An 18,876-nucleotide genomic window follows, 5' to 3' on the forward strand; every position below is an offset into this window, starting at 1 on the left:
CAGCAGACCATAATAAGCTCCATGAGTATCAAGAACAATTATCTTGCACTGCTTTTTAACCATAGTAGATGTGTAATAAATACTCAATGCAATATTTATTGAGAAAACTAATAAATGAATGAATTTCTTCCCTTAAATCCCTATGCCTTACAGTTTAACCCACAGCATGTATTATTGCTCTGGGGTTCTAGTTTTATTTAACTTTATTAATATTATAATACAAAAATTCCAAAACAAATCATTCTAGAATTTGATCTTTTTTTTTTCAGCTTTTTTTTTTTTCTATTCTTGATTTTTTACATAGTTTTCTTTGTCTCTCTTCCTTGGGTGGGTTTGCATATGTCTTGTCTACTTTAGTAGATCCTGAGAATATTAAAGCCAAGAACTATGACCTTTATGTCTTCTTTTCTTCCCTTAGTGGCAAATAGTTCAGTAGGTCTCCCCCAACATCTACCCTGTCAATTTACTACTTTGGATTTGCAATAATTATTCAATGATGAATTAGCAGCCTGATTCCCATATTCACTTCAGAGAATATTTTTCACTGTTTTTTTTCTAACCCTCTGTATATCCTTAGTCTCTGTAATTCTGTCTTGTGAATTTAGCAACAGATGAACACTTGCTTAAAGCAGATAAAATCCAAGATGACATCTTCAGGGCCTTTTTGATAAATAATGTTCAGAGAAGCACTCTCTCATTTAGAGCACATATCCACTCTGATGTACCCAAAACACTGGGACTTTGGTTTTGTTTTTAAGCACCTATTTGGGCACTGTGATTGAGTCAAGTGAGAAATAGAAAAGAAAATTAGGCAGCAAGCCTAGATCACTGCAACGAGCAGCAACAAAAACTCCCTTCATAAGCAATTTGGGAAAGTGAAAGGAGGTGGTTGAGGGTAGGAAGTAAATATTTTTCTTTTTAATGAATGTTAGTTGTTTTATTTATCACAATGTGTCCACTGGAAATATTTTGAGTTTTTTTGTAACTATAATAATAAACTACAAATTAATGCCTATTTGCTTTAAACCTTGGCGAAATAAGTAAAATATCATTGAATGCTGTGGTATGACTAAATGAGCCACACTTTGAACAGAATACCCAACACAGAAATGTCTTTCAATTTGCTATATGAAGCATCCTCCAAGTCCATGGCAACAAGGTTTCACATATTTGCCAAATGTTCATGCTAGACTTTTATTTCGTTCACTGTTGGCAGAGAAAGATAATTATCTTCTTCCAAAAGCAGCTATACAAATATCTAGTCGCTTTTCTTAGAAGTCTTTCTTCTACCACCATGAAAACTAGGGTACATCTGACCATTGGGATAGATTGTTAAGAGTGATATATATATATATATACACATACACACACATATATATATATATACACACACACACACACACACATATATATATATGGACACATTTTCCGTAAGAACTTTTAGGAGATCACAATATGACATAGAAGAGAGAAAAAAATGATTGAACCAAAAGAAAGGAAATAAAAAAGGAATAGAGCCTTAGCGACCTATTGAACAGTATCAGTAACTATAATATACATGCAACTGGACTTCCAGAAACAGGAGAGAAAAAACGAGACTGAAAAATATTAAAAAGAAATATAGGCCAAACTTTTCTAAATTAACCTACAGATGCAAGAAACTCAGCAAACCGCAAGCAGGGAACATACAAAAACAGCCACAGTGATGCACATCACAGTCATACAAACTGCTGAAAACTAAAGTGAAAGAGAAAAATCACAAAAATAGCCAGAGGAAAAAAAGACTTTACATACAGAAGAACAATGATAGAAAGAGCTTTAAAAAGCTAGAAGAAAAAATATTGTCATCTCAGAGCCTCAATTCCATGAAAACATCTTTTCAAATGGGCATGAGATAAAGACAATTTTAGATAAAGGAAAGCTGGCAAAATTTGCTGCCAGCAGACTAGTGTTACAAGAAATACTAAAGGAAGCTCTTCAGGTGGAATGAAAATAATATAAGATGGAAATTCAGATCTACAGACAGAAATGAAGAGTTTGAGAAATGATACATATATGGGCAAACATAAGCAACTACTCATGTTTTTATTCTTGACATTTAAAAAATAGATAACAATTTAACACAAAAATAAAAATATTTTCTTGTGTTATTTACAATGCAGATACAAGTAAAATATGTGACACCAGTAGCACATAGGATGGGAATTGGAATTATACTGTGGAAAAATCGTTCCATTTCATGTAAAGTGGCAGGACAGTAATTTTTATTTATTTTTTGAGATGGAGTCTTGCTGTGTTGCCTAGGCTGGAGTGCAGTGGCGTGATCTCAGCTCACTGCAACCTTCACCTCCAGGGTTCAAGCTATTCTCCTGCCTCAGCCTTCCAAATAGCTGGGACTACAGGCACACGCCACCATGCCCAGCGAATTTATGTATTTTTAGTAGAGGCAGATTTCACCATCTTGGCCAGGTTGATCTTGAACTCCTGACCTTGTGATTCACCCTCAAATTTCTGAAGTGAGTGAAGTGGTTGCTCTGAAAATTGACTCAATTCTTTCAGAGTTGTTGTATGTGGGCCCATTATAGAGTGCCACTTTCTCTATTCAATTTCAAATTTAATGAGACATAAATCAAGAGAGAAGATGGAGAAGTAAAGTGCTTTTATTACTGCTAAGACTGATACTGATGAATGTGACTTTTGAGTTGCCTCGGCCTCCCAAAGTGCTACATCTTATAATTCCTAAAGAAACAAGTAAAACAATAATTAATGCAAAGTGGTATAATGAAAAAGCTAAAACAGAAAGTAAAATGGGACACTAAAAATTAAAAGACAAAAGCAAAAGCAGCTTTGGTTTTATCGATGGCTTTTCTCTTTTTCTAATATCTCAGATCCAATTGTTTAGAAAATTTTGCTTGCTTTACCTTCAAACTATATCTACACTCTGACTATATTCCTCCACCTCTGCTGCTACCAGCCTGGTCTAAGCCACTATACTTTCAGCAAAAGTCACCTAACTGGTGTCTGGGATTCTATCCTTATTTCCAGTGAGTCATTCTTCTTAATACAGGAGCCAGAGTGACTCCATTAAATATCAAAGTCCTGACAATGGCCTGCAAGACACTACATGCTCTGGCCCCAGGGTTTGTGTCTACCCTCATCTCCTATATTTCTTCCCTTGGTTCTTTCTACTCCTGCCACACAGTCTTCCTTACTGTTCCCTTATAGGCACACCAATCATGATCTTGCCTAAGGGCCTTTGCACTGGCTGTTCTTTCTGTCTAAATAGTTTCCCCAGATGTTTACAAAGCTAACTGCTCATGTTTTTCCACTTTTTTGCTCAACTACCTAAGAAGACTTACCTTGAGTAACCTGTTACAAATCATAATACTGTAACAACTCTCCTTATTCCCTACCCTTCTGTACTGTTTTTTTTCCTTTTTTATAGTATGTAATACTTTCTAACATATTGTATAATTTGTTTATTTATTATATTTATTGCACATCTTCCCCTAGTAAAATAAAGTTCCACAAGGGCATGTATCTCATTTTCTGTCTGTTTACTTTAAGCGATGCATATCAAGCACGTGGAGCAGATGCTCAATATGTAATTGTTGACCAAACAAATAAATGAATAAGGAAGCAAAACTAGATGTTTTGTTCATTGGGAATACCTGCTATGTATTCTCAGTACATAGTACAGTGTCTGGACATAGTAAATGTTCAATAAAAATTTCTGAAATGAGTGAAGTGGTTGCTCTGAAAATGGGACTCAATTCTTTCAGAGTTGTTGTATGTGGGCCCATTATAGAGTGCCACTTTCTCTATTCAATTCTAATTTAATGAGACATAAATCAAGAGAGAAGATGGAGAGGTAAAATGATTTTATTATTGCTAAGAATGATACTGATGAATGTGGCTTTTGACTGCAGGCACTCTGTTTATTACTAGTGAGCCCCACAAATAGACAGACCTACCTTTTCTGTCACAGGCAGTGCTGTATCACACGTGAGTGGACCCATGCCTGGAAACTTGCAAATGGAGGAAGGAAACAGAATATATGCTCTTTGTGTCTGATTTCTAAAGAGAAAGTAGAAAGTGATGATCCAAGCAATTTTAGTTTATTATTCTCAAAATTAGTATTTGACACATAATTTCTTCTCTCTTGGGAACACACAAGAAAGGGTTGGGTTTCTCTATAATGGGAATCTATAAGAAAAGAAACAAAAGGAATGAGAGAATTATCTTCTTCATACTAGAACATAAACCAAAATCAATCATCAGTGTGAGGATAGTAATTGATTCTGTGGGTTTGTACAAACTTACCTAGGAAGAGAATACAGAGCGTGAAGAGTCTAGGTCAGATGATTGAAGAAAGATCTGATCTAGCTCCTGGTTGGAAGATAACAAGCTGCCAGTATAGAGGGGAAGAAGGATGTTGTCACAAACACTGGGCAAGGGTGTTGTCACAGAAACTAAGGACCGAGAGAATTTTAACATGAAAGGAGCAATCAATAGCTTCAAATGTGGCTGAGGGGGCAAGTAATATGAGGATCAAATGTTCACTAAATTGATGGCGTCCATAATTTTGCTGTCCCCTGGACTGCAGGAGTTGATAATCAGGGTGGAATTGAGACAACGAATGAACACAGCTGATTTGAGAAGGTGGCTCTAAACAACTTTGATATGGTGGATGAAAGGGAAAGGAGAAAGGGAGAATAACATCGGGAAGGCACAGAGGTAGGTGAGGTAGGTGTTAACATGGATTTAGGGGACAGTATGTAGCCAGATCATTCTGAGCAGAGACAGGGAAACTGACTTAAGAGCCGATGGGTACATGGTTAAATAGAATAGGACCAGAATATGATTATTCTTGAAACTGAAATGAAAATAATTTTATTTGATGTAGAGGGAAATGGATGGACTGGGAAGGTTTTTGACAATTTAGTAATGTACATTTATTAACCACTTATTGTCATTTGGTAACTCTGCTGTGACTGATACATAAATGAAGATGTAATGTGTACATCTATGTGTCTTTTTATAAAATTGAGCCAGGACACATATTTTTGATAGCTCAATTTCAAGTTCTTCTCTAATGATTTGCAAGGAATGCACTCATATTAGTCTAAATAAGAAAGTGTGTATTGCAAGGGTTTATGTGAAATCATAAAGAGGATGGACTATCCCGGAAATCTGAGGACAGTAAAACAGTAACTGTAAGCCAAATACTCTGAGTTGGTTAATTCAATTCCCCTTTCATTGTACTTTTAGATAAAAAGTTGGAGAGCTAAGAACTTTATGCTTTTTTTTTTTTTTTTTTTTTTTTTTTTTTTTTTGCAGGCCCAAAAGCTAAAATTCTGAATGAGAACTAGATTATACCAATTAGGTTCACTTGCATAAGATTTTTGAGACAAAAATGAGGCAGAGGCTGTCTTTTTGCATCTTTTTCATACAGTCGCCCAACAGTCGCCCAAGCTGGAGTGCAGTGGCTCCATCTCGGCTCACTACAAGCTCCACCTTCCGGGTTCAGGCCATTCTCATGCCTCAGCCTCCCGAGTAGTTGGGACTACAGGCGCCCGCCACCTCACCCGGCTAATTTTTTTGTATTTTTAGTAGAGACAGGATTTCACCGTGTTCGCCGGGATGCTCTCGATCTCCTGACCTCGTGATCCGCCTGCCTCGGACTCCCAAAATGCTGGGATTACAGGCGCAAGCCATGGTGCCCGGCCAATGTGCAGTTTTTTTTTTTTGTTTTTGTTTTTTGTTTTTTTTTTTTGAGACAGAGTCTTGCTCTGTCGCCCAGGCTGGGGTGCAGTGGCCGGATCTCAGCTCACTGCAAGCTCCGCCTCCCGGGTTTAGACCATTCTCCTGCCTCAGCCTCCCGAGTAGCTGGGACTACAGGCGCCCGCCACCTCGCCCTGCTAGTTTTTTGTATTTTTTAGTAGAGACGGGGTTTCACCGTGTTAGCCAGGATGGTCTCGATCTCCTGACCTCGTGATCCGCCCGTCTCGGCCTCCCAAAGTGCTGGGATTACAGGCTTGAGCCACCGCGCCCGGCCCAATGTGCAGTTTTTATGCAGCAGCTGTCCAGTGTCTGTTCTCCAGCCTCTGTTGAGGGATAGATATATGTTGGAGGTAAAATTGCCTTCTTTCTTCTGGCAACCTCCAGTTGTAGCCTTAGAGGTAGTAACTTCCTAAGTTTGTTGGTTCTGAATGCTGTTAAAAGCCATTCCAGGAAGCTTACCCTAAATCAGCAATAGAAAAACTTTTTTATTTAAATGTCAGATAGTAAATATTTTAGGCTTTGTGGGCCATTCAGTCTCTGTTGCAATTACTGAACTCTGTGATAGTTTAAAAATAGCCATGGAAAATACATAAACAAATAGACATGGCTATGTCCCAATAAAACTTTATTTACAAAAACAGATAGCAGTTATGTGTTTGATCTTCAGGCTACAGTTTGCCATCCTCTGACCTAAACCTTTCTCCTTCAAGCTTTCCAGTCATTCTGTAGCACCTAGTCCACTTCGTTAATAATGTTGCTGCTAAAAGAATATGTATGGTCATTTTTGGTTCTTTCATTGACCTCTGACAAATACAGAGATAAGCTTGTATATCAGTAAGGATGGGAACAGTCCCTTGATTGAAATTTGGAACAGTCTCCAAGTCTCAGTGACTTAACACAGCAAAAGATGAATTTCTCATACACACTAGACATCAAAAGTCAGTCAGCGGAGGATACTATTCTGTGTCTCCTTACTTGCAGTCGTGAGCTTACATAGCACCCTCCTGTGAAACATTGCTGTTACCCACATCGGAGAGAAAATGGACAGCTGGAGAATCACCCTGGTGCTTAAAGCTTCAGTTTAGAAATGACACATGTCACACTCTTATTTCATTGGCTAAAATAAGTCACATGGCCATACCTAACTTCAAGGGATCGGGAAGGACATTCCTACTAGGTGATGAGAAAGAAAACCAGAGTATTTTGGAAGCATCCTAATAAACCCCACAAGTGGAATCCTCCCGCTCCTGTAATGGGAGAATAATTCTGGATTGAAGTTGGTTTAAAAGATGTTCATGGAACATTACACTGTACTTTGGTATCAACAAGGTTGAACTATGTTACACTTGTGTACTCCATTCTTTACACTTGTGTGAATTCAGTTTACTCAACTGAATAATAAGAATAATAATCATAATGCCCACATTCTCTCTTGTCTTGGAAGTGACTTCCCCCAGTGTTCTGAGTAATGTGAAGCACTTTAGGAAGGTGCATGGTTCTTCGATACCACTTGCTATATGGATTCACTGACATCAATTCACCTAGTTCTCAACATTGCCTTGCTTACAAGAGGAAAGCAGTTTCGAGTCTCAGGAAATATAATTCAATCTCTGCATAATTGTTTTGTAGTGCTTTTTTGTCATCATCATATTTTTATTATTGTCCTGTGAAAGTAGCAATAATTACAGATCTGGTTTTAAAATTCAAAACTAGGCTGACCCAGTTTGAATTCTGTCTTCAAAACTTACTGACAGTGTCATCATGCATACTATATAACCCTTTGACTTCAATGTCTCTTCTATAAAATGGGCTTCATACTGGTAGGTACCTCATAGGGTTGTTGAAAAAAGAAGTAAATATACTTTAGCACTTAGAATTTGACTTAGATAATAAGCTGAATGTTCCTTCTCTTCTTCCTTCTCTTCGTCCCCATTCCATGGCATGATAGATATGAATAAAAGAGAAAATAGATATGAAAACATTCCCTGTTAGGCCTGAGACACTCCATAAATGTTATTATTAAGAAACACATTATGAAATTCAAAGAAGCTAGTCGATTTCTCCAAGGTCAACCTGACCTCAAAGTCACATGAGAACTCCATGTGACTTTCTTTGCTTACCCTATTTGTTACTCCACAATATTACACACCTTCCAGTAATTGCTTTGCCAGACAAGGTTTGAGTCTTTTGCTTCCACTTGGCATTGGCGTATTTATTTAGCTAAGTTTCATTTTTTTTTATTTTTCATTTTTACCATAGGGTATCTCATTGTGGTTTCGATTTGCATTGCTCTAATGAACAGTGGTGATGAGCTTTTTTTCATATGTGTTTTGGCCACATATATGTCTTCTTTTGAGAAGTGTCTGTTCATATCCTTCACCCACTTTTTGATTTTTTTTTCTTGTAAATTTGTTTAAGTTCCTTGTAGATTCTGGATATTATCCCTTTGTCAGATGGATAGATTGCAAAAATTTTCTCCCATTCTGTAGGTTGCCTGTTCACTCTGATGATAGTTTCTATTGCTGTGCAGAAGCTCTTTAGTTTAATTAGATCCCATTTGTCAATTTTGGCTTTTGTTGCCATTGCTTTTGGCGTTTTAGTCATGAAGTCTTTGCCCATGCCTGTGTCCTGAATAGTATTGCCTAGGTTTTCTTCGAGGGTTTTTATGGTTTTAGGTTTTACATTTGAGTCTTTAATCCATGTTGAGTTAATTTTTGTATAAGGTGTAAGGAAGGGTTCTAGTTTCAGTTTTCTGCATATGGCTAGCCAGTTTTCCCAACACCATTTATTTAATAGGGAATCCTTTCCCCATTGCTTATTTTTGTCAGGTTTCTGGAAGATCAGATGGTTGTAGATATGTAGTGTTATTTCTGAGGCCTCTGTTCTGTTCCATTGGTCTATGTATGTTTTGGTACCAGTACCATGCTGTTTTGGTTACTGTAGACTTGTGGTATAGTTTGAAGTCAGGTAGCGTGATTCCTCCAGCTTTGTTCTTTTTGCTTAGGATTGTCTTGGCTATACAGGCTCTTTTTTGCTTCCATATGGAATTTAAAGTAGTTTTTACTAATTCTGTGAAGAAAGTCAATGGTAGTTTGATGGGAATAGCGTTGAATCTATAAATTACTTTGGGCTCTATGGCCATTTTTATGCTATTGATTCTTCCTATCCTTGATCATGGAATGTTTTTCCAATTGTTTGTGTCCCCTCCTAATTCTTTGAGCAGTGGTTTGTAGTACTCCTTGAAAAGGTCCTTCAAATTCCTTGTTAGTTCTATTTCTGGATATTTTATTCTCTTTGTAGCAATTGTGAATGGGAGTTTACTCATGATTTGGCTCTTTGTGTATTATTGATGTATAGGAATGCTTGTGATTTTTGCACATTGATTTTGTATCCTGAGACTTTGCTGAAGTTGCTTATCAGCTTAAGGAGATTTTGGGCTGAGACAATGGGGTTTTCTAAATATACAGTCATGTCATCTGCAAACAGAGACAATTTGACTTCCTCCCTTCCTATCTGAATACATTTTATTTCTTCTTGCTTGATTGCCCTGGCCAGAACTTCAAATACTATGTTGAATAGGAGTTTGTGAGAGAGGGCATCCTTGTCTTTTGCCAATTTTCAAAGGGAATGCTTCCAATTTTTGCCCATTCTGTTTGATATTGGCTGTGGGTTTGTCATAAAGAGCTCTTATTATTTTGAGATGCGTCCCATCAATACCTAGTTTATTATGAGTCTTTAGCATGGAGGGTGTTGAATTTTATCGATGGCCTTTTTTGCATCTATCCAGGAGCTGATTTTTTGAAAGGATTAGCCACATAGATAGACAGCTAGCTATACTAATAAAGAAGAAAAGAGAGAAGAATCAAATAGACACAATAAACAATGATAAAGGGGGATATCACCACCAATTCCACAGAAATACAAACTACCATCAGAGAATACTATAAACACCTCTACGCAAATAAACTAGAAAATCTAGAAGAAACAGATAAATTCCTGGACACATACACCCCCCCAAGACTAAACTAGGAAGAAGTCGAATCCCTGAATAGACCAATAACAAGTTCTGAAATTGAGGCAGTCATTAATAGCCTACTAACCAAAAAAAGCCCAGTATCAAACGAATTCACAGCTGAATTCTACCAGTGATACAAAGGGGACCTGGTACCATTCCTTCTGAAACTATTCCAAACAATAAAAAAGAGGGACTTCTCCATAACTCATTTTTTGAGGCCAGCATCAACCTGATACCAAAACCTGGCAGAGACACACAGAAAAATAAAATTTCAGGCCAATATCTCTGATAAACATCGATGCGAAAATCCTCTTTAAAATACTGGCAAACTGAATCCAGCAGCACATCAAAAAACTTATCCACCACCATCAATTTGGCTTCATCCCTGGGATGTAAGGTGGGTTCAACATACAGAAATCAATAAACGTAATTCATCACATAAACAGAACCAATTACAAAAACCACAAGACGGGGTTAGTTTTGACAATTCCAAGCTAACTCCTTAGAAATGCATATCCTTCCTTTCCATAGCCTTTACAGATTACACACAGTGGAGAGGAGTGGTGATACAGGTTTCCCAGAAAAACTTACTCGATAGTTGGGAGGCACCAGGAAATTTGCTCAAATTCTGTGCTAACCAGCTCTTATGCCCAGTGACTCTGCCCAAAGGGAATTTCACACAGAACCTTTGCAATGGAGCCCAAAGTGTATTTGATTCAGCTCATCCTAGATAAGATAGTTTGAGCATAGATAACTTGGGATGGACTGGCTCTTCAGCATGGAAATAACACTCTTAGATGAAATGCCACATCACCAGGTTTTAGCCTTGGTTTTCAAGCAAGAGCTTAAAACCAAAGAAGCTGCTTTCTTCATCTGGACCCCCCTTCCAAAATTCATAACTGACTTTTGGGCTAGTGGCATATCACCTGAGGGAATCTCATCATTAAGTACTTACAGCCCTAAAAAGAAAGTGACATTCATTTCCATCCCATCTGAAATATTTGGGCTCAGAAGGACTGGTAAAAATCAATATTTGTTTAAAAGAAGAGGATAAAATTTCTGGGTGGTTCTGTAATCTCAAGATGTGGTACAGAGGTACTCAGGAAATAAACTGCAAATAAAAGAACAGAAAAGAATTTCCTGAGTGTCATTTTAAAAGGCTTCATGTTAATAAGAGCCGAATTCATCCTTTGATATTTCCAAGCTTACTGAGTAAATAACTTATAAATTTCCCATAATAATTATATGCACGTTATTGGCGTGCCTCTAAGTCTGAGCTATTTTGCAGATTTGCACCAGAGTCTGAGAAAGCTGTGTCAGAGAACCAGCATCCCAGCTAGCTCCTGGGCTCTGTATTGACCCTACCCATGGAGTAGCTGTGGTGGTGTCTGTTTCAGAAGGCTAAACGGATATTCCATCTGACATCTGCTTAGATGGTATTATTTTTCTTGTTGTTCTTTCCTTTGAGTTTGTTTTATATCTTTTCCTCTAGCCAAGTGCAGGGAAAGATAATGTGTATTATGATATGTTCTTGAAATTTCCTATCTCTCGCAAAAGGTCTTAAAGGTAGAATATAGAAAACACCTTCATTTAATATTTTTAAGCTCAAGGGCTTGAAGGGTAAAAAAGTCGAAGGCAGATCATAAAGAAGCAGGCCTTTAAAGGTGCAAATATGGTAATAGAATGAGTTTTCATTTCTGAATATTCTTTTCCATCTACTGAAGTAGATATGGAGTTATTTGACACTGATAAGCAATGACTGGACAGGAAGAGGTGGGGGAGGTAGGGCCACCGAGCAACCGTCATAATAATGCCAGCCTCAACAATAATACTCTTAGTGTGTCTGTTTTTATTTTTTGGTAAAAAAATTTATGTATTCAGAGCAGCCCATACAATTTTAATAACGACATTTCCTCAAAGTAGCATTACATGGGACGCTCATTAAATACTTTCTCATAGTAGAAATATGATTAATGTGGTTATAGTCCTCAGCCCTACTTTCTACCTAAAAAATGATGAAAAACTTTATTTTTGGTGTCTCTTATTTCGATTTCAATTATTGACCATCCTTTTTAGAAAAAAAAAATTCCTTTATTTGAAGCTACAGTGAAAAGAATGGTTCCTTTGCCTTTTTACATCAGCCAACATAGGGTCTTCATTTGTGAATATGGATCTTTGTGTACAAGTGGAGAAGTGCATGGGAAGGGTGGTCCCTCAAGGCACTCATGGATAGAAAAAAACCCAGCTTTCCGGTGAACTCAGTTATTTCAGTCTCTGAAGTGCAGCTTTAATTTATCTAATCTTTGAACTACCTCAGAGCAAATCACATTATCATTTTCAGCCTGAAACCCTCAATGGACCTAAACTCTGCTTTTCTTTCCTATCTAGCTCCTCAACCCTGAATCATGGAGACCTCAGATACCTGCCTTCGTATTCCTTTGTTTCTTCTCTCTGGTCATCACTGTACTTCTTGTATAACTCTACTCTTATTTTGGAATTGGGTTTGTGAGCAGAGTCCCCAAAATTGACAATGACTTCAGCTTGGGGAGGCCTTTCATACTTTTATAATAAGTGACATGAACATAGACATTCCATAATTCCTCCATTCCCAGTGACTCCTCGGTTTTAAAAATTATTATTCTCACTTTGCAGATGACAAAAATCCAGTCGAGAAAGGTGGAATAATCTGTTGAAGTCAGGCAGTTTGTAAGGGTATAAGGCTGAACTTAAGTTCATGGTATCAGACTGCAGATTCTTTGCCTTTTCCACAAAATCTACTAGCTTGTAAGGGATAGAGTAAATTCCAGTACTTGAAATATAATTGAATGAAGTATGCCCAATGACTGATCTTCTCCTTTCCTCATCCTCCACTTTCCAAATGTTTTCACCTCATAATCCTAGATTCTTCCACCAGTGCTCTCAGGTCCAGCCACAGACTTTATAACCTGCAATACATTTCTAAAGAATCACCAGTGCAGCTAACCTAAAGCCTCCTTGGTCTTTGGTTTAAGTCAGTCTCAATCCTTGGCTGCACATTAGAATAATCTGGGAAAGTTCAAGAACTATAGATGCCTGAATCTTGCTCTAATTCAATTACAATCTCAGGGTTTTGCATTTTTTGGAAAGCTCCCCTGTGATTCTGATACAAAGTAAATGTGACAACCATGGCTTTGGAGTATCCAGGGAGCAACATCAATGTCCCACCATCCACAAACCCATAGGAGTCATTTTTATTTCCCTCATCTACAAACCCTGAAGTCTCCTAACACTGTTATACTCACAGTACTTTTATACTCACATCTGTTAGAATCCAGAACTGTTCTTGAAAGACCAATATTATAAGCCCTTCCCAAATATATCCTTATTTCTGAGACTCCCCCAAAAGCTCAGAGGTCCTACTGGGCCTCTGAAGTTTCACCACCCAGAATCCATGGAGGTCCAGTCCCAGGCCCCATATCACAGGACTGGTTTCAATTCTTGCCTGATTGAAACTCCTTCTTCAGACTCTGAAACATCCACATTAGAGGCATTTAGATCTCACTTGCATCCTTTCTTCATCAATGTTTCCAAAGGACCAGAATCCAAATCCAGAATTTATCAATTATTATTTTTTAATCAAACTACAGGTATTATTTAGATTTTGTCAGTGTTTCCACTAATGTCCCTTTTCTTTTCTTGGATCCAATCCGGGATATTAAATTTCATTTAACCAGTAAAACAATGATGATGATGATGATAATTATTATTAAATGTCTACTTTTTACTTTGTAATTTTTAAATTATTTTTTAATTGACAAATAATTGTACATATTCATGAAGTACATGGTAACGTTTCAAGATGTATAATGTGTAGTGATCTTTCACTTGTAATCCTTTCAGTTGGCTGTTTATGCCATCCTTTCTACTTATTTCTTGGTCACTCAACATTCAATATTTTTAGAGCAACTTCTGTGTACTAAGCTCTAGGTATATAACGATGATCCAAAAAGACATGATCTTCTTCTAAGGAGACTATAATCACTGCCTTTGAGAGACTTATATTCATTCTGCACTGCAGTATTATTTATTAAGGCTGATTTGCTGTTCAGTTGTTTTTATTTTTGCCAGATTGATCTTATATAAAAATATGCATAAGTGGGGATCTTATACTTTTCTTCTTCCTTATTCCAAATATCATTTTCCTCAGACACATCTGCAATTGAATTAACAGACTCTTCACTGTAGCTACCATTCTTTCACCTTTTCCCCATTAAATATGGTGCTCGCTGTGGGCTTGTCATGTATGGCCTTTATCGTGTTGAGGTACATGCCTTCTATACCTAATTTGTTGAGCGTTTGTAATAATGAAAAGATGCAGAATTTTGTGAAAACGTTTTCTGCAGCTATTGAGATGATCATATGATTCCTGCCCTTCATTCTGTTAATGTGGTATATCACCTTTATTGATTTGGCTATGTTAAAACACTCTCGCATCCAGGGAATAAATCCCACTTGATCATGCTGTATGATCCTTTTAATGTGCTGTTGAATTTGGTTTGCTAGCATTTTGTTGAAGACTTTCTGCATCTATTTTCAGGAGGGTTATTGACTCGTAGTTTTCTTTTTTCATGTATCTTTGTCTGGCGTTAGTGTCAGCATAATGCTGGCTTTGTAAAAATAAGTATGGAAGTGTGCTTTCCAATTCCATTTTTGGGAAAAGTTTGAGAAACAGTATTATTAATTCTTCTTTAGCTGTTTGGTAAAATTAACCAGCAAAGCCATCAAATCTTCAGCTTTTTTTTTTTTTTTTTTTTGATGGGAGGTTTTTGAGTGCTGATTTAGTCTGCTTACTCGTTATTGATCTGTTCAAATTTTCTATTTTTTTATTATTAATTCTTGGTAGGTTGTATGTGTCTAGGACTTTATTCATTTCTTCTAAATTATCCAATTTATTAGCACACAATAGTATCAAAAAAGAATGGACATACTTAGGGTTAAATTTAATCCAGGAGTTGAATAATCTGTACACTGAAAACTGAAATATTAATGCAAGGAATTAAGGAAGACACAAATAAATGGCAATAAATCCCTAGTTCATGAAACAGAGAAATTATTATTGCCAAATGGCCATATTACCCAAGGTAATCTACAGATGTAATGCAATCCTGGTGAGAATGTAATTTGGCAGAGTCATTGTGGAAAATAGCATGGAGGCTCCTCAGAAAACTAAAAATAGAACTACTATATGATCCAGCAATCCCACTTAGATATATATTCAAAGGAAATGAAATCACTATCTCAAAGAGGTACCTTTACTCCCATACTTATTGCAACATTATTCATAATAACTAAGATATGGAAACTACCTAAGTGCCCATCAATGAATAAATAGATGTTGTGATATATAAATATATATGTACACACACGCGTGCACACACACACACACACACACATTTTTCAGCCTTCCAAAGAAGGGAATCCTGCCATTTGTGACCACATGGATGAAAATGGAGGACACTAAGCTAAGTGAAATAAGCCAGACATAGAAAGATAAATGCTACATGATCTCACTTTTATGAGGAATCTAAAAAAGACTAACTCACAAAAACAGAGAGTAGAAGAGTTGTTACTAAGGAACTAGACGTTAGAGGGAAATGATATGTTGGTCAAAGAGTGCAAACTTGAAGTTATAAAATGAATAAGTTCTAAAGACCTATTAGATCATGAGGACTATAGTTAATATTTTATTGTATACTTGAAAGTCACTAAGAGAGTAGATCTCAAGTATTCTCACTACACAAACACACACACAAAAGTAACTGTGTGAAGGAATGGATAGGCTAATTAGCTTGATTTTGAAAATCATTTCAATGTATAAGTATAATCAAAACATCATATTATATATCTTGAATATAAACAATTTTTATTTGTCAATTTTACCTCAATAAAGCTGATAAAAGACATTTGCTATTTAAAATACAGTATTAAAAATGGAAAAAGGCAAGACACAGATTGAGATAAAATACTTGACATACAAATCCAACAAAGGACTTATATCCAGAATATATGATGAGCTCTTATAACTGAATAATTAGCTGAAAACCCAATAAAAATGGGCAAAAAATTTAAACACATACTTCACCAAAAATAATGTATGGATAGCAAATGAGTATATTAAAATATGTTTAGTGTCATTAGTTACTGTGGAGACGCAAATTGAAACCACAGTTAAATACCCAGTATATTGGCTAGGATTAAAATCTTGATCACGCCAAGTGATGAAGAAAATGTAGAACAACTGGAACTCTCATAACTTCTGGTAGAAATGTAGAATATTACAGATTTGAAAATAGTTTAGAAGTTTCTCAGAGAGTTAACTGAGTTAGAGTTTCATCTACCATATGACCCAGCCATTATATTCTTTGTGTTTGCCCAAAACAATTAAAGAAAATTTACAAATGAAGACTTGTACATGGATGTTCATAGCAGCCTTCTTCATAATAGCAAAAAAGTGAAAACTTCCCAAATGTCCATAAACTGATGAATAGACAAAATTCGATACATCCATACAACGGATTATTATTCAGCAATAAATTAGCAATAAAGTACTGATCCTGCTACAACGTGGAAGAACCTTGAAGATATTTTGCTAAGTGAAGGAAGCCAGTCACAGAAAACATATATTGTAGAATTCCATTTATCCAAAAAGTCTGGAAAAAACGAATCATAAATGTTCCTGCCTGCTGGGGTTGAAGAAAGCAGCAGATCTCCTAGCATAGCACTTGAGCTCTGCTAAGGGACAGACTGCCTCCTCAAGTGGGTCCTCATACCTCCTGACTGGGAGACACTTCCCAGCAGGGGTCAACAGACACCTCATACAGGAGAGCTCAAGCTGGCATCTGGCAGGTGCCCATCTGGGATGAAGCTTCCAGAGGAAGGAGCAGGCAGCAATCTTTGCTGTTCTGTAGCCTCTGCTGAGGATACTCAGGCAAACAGGGTCTGGAGAGGACCTCCATCAAACTCCAGCACGCCTGCAGAAGAGGAACTGTCTATTAGAAGGGAAACTAACAAACAGAAAGCAGTAACATCAACATCAACAAAAGAGGATGCCCATACAAATACCCCATCCAAAGGTCATCAGCCTCAAAGATCAAAGGTAGATAAATCCACAAAAATGAGGAAAAACCAGAGCAAAAATGCTGAAAATTCCAAAAACCAGAATGCCTCTTCTCCTTCAAAGGAACACAACTCCTCACCATAAAGGGAACAAAACTGGACAAATAATGAGTTTGACAAATTGACAGAAGAAGACTTCAGATGGTGGATAATAACAAACTCCTCCAAGTTAATGGAGCATGTTATAACCCAATTCAAGGAAGCTAAGAACCTTGATGAAATGTTACAGAAACTACTAACTAGAATAATCAGTTTAGAGAAGAACATAAATGACCTGATGGAGCTGAAAAACACAGCACGAGAACTTCATGAAGCATACACAAATATCAATAGCTGAACTGGTCAAGCAGAAGAAAGGATATTAGAGACTGAAGATACCTTAATGAAATAAAGCATGAAGACAAGATTAGAGAAGAAAGATGAAAAGGAATGAACAAACCCTCTAGGAAATATGGGACTATGTCCTGCAAATGATTGGTGTACCTGAAAGTTATGGGGAGAGTGGAATCAAGTTGGAAAACACATTTCAGGGTATTATCCAGAGAACTTCCCCAACCTAGAAATACAGGCCATCATTCAAATTCAGGAAATATAGAGAACACCACAAAGATACTCCTCAAGAAGAGCAGCCCCAAGACACATAATTGTCAGTTTCAAGGTTGAAATGAAGGAAAAAATGTTAAGGGCAGCCAGAGACAAAGGTCAGGCTACCCACAAAGGGAAGCCATCAGACTAATAGTGGATCTCTCCGCAGAATCCCTGCAAGCCAGAAGAGAGTGGGGGCCAATGTTCAACAATTTTAAGAAAGAATTTTCAACCCAGAATTTCATATCCAGCCAAACTAAGCTTCATAAGTGAAAGAAAAATAAAATGTTTTTCAGAGAAGCAAATACTGAGGGATTCTGCCACCACCAGACCTGCTTTACAAGAGCTCTTGAAGGAAGCACTAAACATGGAAAGGAAAAACCAGTACCAGTCGCTGCAAAAACAAACCAAAATGTAAAGTCCAGTGACACTATGAAGAAACTGCATCAACTAATGGGCAAAATAACCAACTAGCATCATAATGACCAGATCAAATTCACACATAACAATATTAACCTTAAATGTAACTGGGCTAAATGCCCCAATTAAAAGGCACAGACTGGCAAATTGGACAAAGAGTCAAGACCCATTTGTGTGCTGTATTCAGGAGACACATCTCACACACAAAGACACGCATAGGCTCAAAATGAAGGGATGGAGGAAGATTTACCAAGCAAATGGAAAGCAAAAAAAAAAAAGCAGGGGTTCCAATCCAAGTCTCTGATAAAACAGACCTTAAACCAACAAGATCAAAAGAGACAAAGAAAGGCATTACATATGGTGAAGAGATCAATGTAACAAGAAGAGCTAACTATCCTAAATATATATGCACCCAATACAGGAGCACCCAGATTCATAAAGCAAGTTCTTAGAGACCTACAAAGAGACTGACTCACACACTATAATAGTAGGAGACTTTTACATCCCACTGTCAATATTAGACAGATTAATGAGACAGAAAAAAACAAGGATATCCAGAACTTGAACTCAGTTCTGGACCAAGCAGACCTAATAGACATCTACAGAACTCTCCACTCCAAATCAACAGAATATACATTCTCAGTACCACATCACACTTTTTCTAAAATTGACCACATAATTGGAAGTACAGCACTCCTCAGCAAATGTAAAATAATGGATATAATAACAAAGAGTTTCTCAGACCACAGTGCAATCAAATTAGAAATCAGGATTAAGAAACACACTCAAAACCACAAAACTACATGGAAACTGGTTGTCCTGCTCTAGAATGACTATGGGTAAATAACAAAATTAATGTGGAAATAATAAAGTTCTTTGAAACCAATGAGAGCAAAGACACAACGAACCAGAATTTC

At 37.0% G+C, this 18,876-nt stretch overlaps 1 long non-coding RNA gene across 1 annotated transcript in view; it reads left to right on the plus strand.

Annotated features, from left to right (window-relative positions):
• Positions 1–18,876, plus strand: part of LOC105470418 (uncharacterized) — a 122,535-nt gene that overhangs the window by 15,239 nt on the left and 88,420 nt on the right. Inside the window, exon 2 of the long non-coding RNA XR_011620365.1 lies at positions 4,607–4,737. This is a non-coding gene — a long non-coding RNA (uncharacterized lncRNA). The remainder of the gene's footprint in view (positions 1–4,606; positions 4,738–18,876) is intronic.

Source organism: Macaca nemestrina, chromosome 2, assembly GCF_043159975.1.
Source record: "Macaca nemestrina isolate mMacNem1 chromosome 2, mMacNem.hap1, whole genome shotgun sequence".
NCBI classification, from domain to species: Eukaryota; Metazoa; Chordata; class Mammalia; order Primates; family Cercopithecidae; genus Macaca; species Macaca nemestrina.